Source organism: Bidens hawaiensis, unplaced genomic scaffold (genome assembly GCF_021521415.1).
Source record: "Bidens hawaiensis isolate Kalapana, Puna unplaced genomic scaffold, B.hawaiensis_p1.1 tig00021613_1, whole genome shotgun sequence".
Lineage (NCBI taxonomy): Eukaryota > Viridiplantae > Streptophyta > Magnoliopsida > Asterales > Asteraceae > Bidens > Bidens hawaiensis.
The window spans coordinates 364,378-366,473 of NW_027493361.1; positions in this window are offsets into that span (position 1 = coordinate 364,378).

Sequence of the window (2,096 nt, forward strand, 5' to 3'; positions counted from 1 at the left end):
CGATCTTAGCGAATTTGTTATCATAAAACAATACCCAAGCTTCGATCCTAGTATAGGAAACTATTTGATTATTTGTTTTAAGGATAAGATAGGTTGGTAACCTTTCTATCCCTCTCTACATTCTAAACCACCTATAAATTTAGATGTCGTTTAAAGCTCACATTGAGAACTACATACGCAAGGCCAAGGAAGCCGGTATAGCCGAACCCTACCCTGAAGATAATATGAGCGATGGATATTACGAAGCGTTCTTTGATCAAGACGTGGAACGAGACTTGTCCAAACCCCTATACTATCCCGGAAGTAGGCACTACCCGATCAACGTCCCCGATAGTCCACCGAAGCCAAGTGTTAAGGCACCGAGGCATTCAAGCTATCATCCACCGACTATGCCAATGTATCAACCGTCAGAAGTACCAATATACCACCCAACGGAGGTTCCAACTTATCATCCCACGGAGGTACCACAACATTTCCCAACTGGTTATGTACCGCCAAATCCACATCCATCCTACGCCTTCCTTTCGAACCGACCCATAAAGGAAGAACCACGAAGCCCATCCTCTGACTGGATGCAATGTCATTCCGACCCAAGCCGATGGTTTACCGGAAGTTCTACCTTTAATGAAGTCAGTTCAAAACCCAACAATGGAGAAGGGCCATCCCGAAAGCCCAAGATGAGGATCATGATGCCTTTCAAAAGTTTCAATATGCCCTCCATGAACATAGAAACTCCACAACCTATGGAGGAAGACGAACCTGAAGAGGAAGAGGAACCCATGGAGGAGGAAGAACCAATAGACGAGGAGAATTCCGATCCCGAGGAAGAGGAAGATGTTGAGGACCCGGTGGAAGAGTCAGAGGAAGAGATGGAAGAAGAGCATCCAGAGAACCTGAACGAAATATCAAGCCCGATGAATGGATCACTCACTTCCAATAATGCAAGTTATGGTTCTGTGGACCCGTATGTCCAGTACTTGGAGAAACTAAGGATCCAAACTTCGTCAAGCTTCCCACCCTTTCAAGGAGAAATTCCTTCGATTCAAGAACAAGCCGACGAGATCCGTGAACAAAACCAAGTTGCCAAGACCTACCTCTATCTTTCATCAGACATGGACTATGTTCCGTATCCGGAGCCACGGAACCATTACGAGATGGTAACACTGGGTTATCGCGACCCACCTCCGCAGTACGGATATCCCAACATAGTCCCGCAGTCGTACGAAGAACATCTGGATCGTGCATTGCATGAGACCGACGACTGGAGGAAGAAGGTAGATGAGAAAGAGAAGGAAAAGAAGAAAGTTGGAAAATCAATCCTTCGTAAATGCAACAAACTAACGAAGGTTTTGAAGAAGTTCTTGAAGGACTGAAGACGTGGAGTTTGATGTGAAGACTTTTTATGTGTAAAACTAGTGTTGTGTGATATGTGTATGAATAAAAGAACATTTGAAACGTTCTTGTGTAATGATAGGACTAGCTATATATATCGTGGAAACGATATATATATATATATATATATATATATATATATATATATATATATATGTATTGTAAAATATATATATCCTTTGGATATATATATATATATAATGTGTAATAAATAAAATATGTGTTTGAAAGAAACGTTGTTAAATTTTTCAGACTAATTGAAAAGAGATAAAAAGAAAATGTCTGAACAAAGCAATAATAACGAGAATGCTCGTAGAGAGAGAGAGATAAAAGCCAAGGGGAAAGGCCCCGAAAATGAGAGAGAGGAAGATATTCCCGAGAAATACATGAACAAAATCCAAAAGATGATAAAAGATGCCGTGAGGGAAGAATCTATGAATAGATCTCATTCTAGGCAATCTCGAAATTCTCAATCTGTTAACCCTTCTAAACCCGTTAAATCCCTTCCTAATCCCTCTCAAGTTGAAGAGAGTGTGCATGAGTCTAACTCCGACGGCGGAGTTAGACGTGAGTTCAAGAAACTCAAGATAAGCGGTTGTTCATTTAAGGATTTCAAGTACTATGGACCGAAAGAGTTCCATGGTGATAAGGGAGCCATTTCAACCGTGAGGTGGCTCGAGGAAATGGAAACTATTGTTATCACG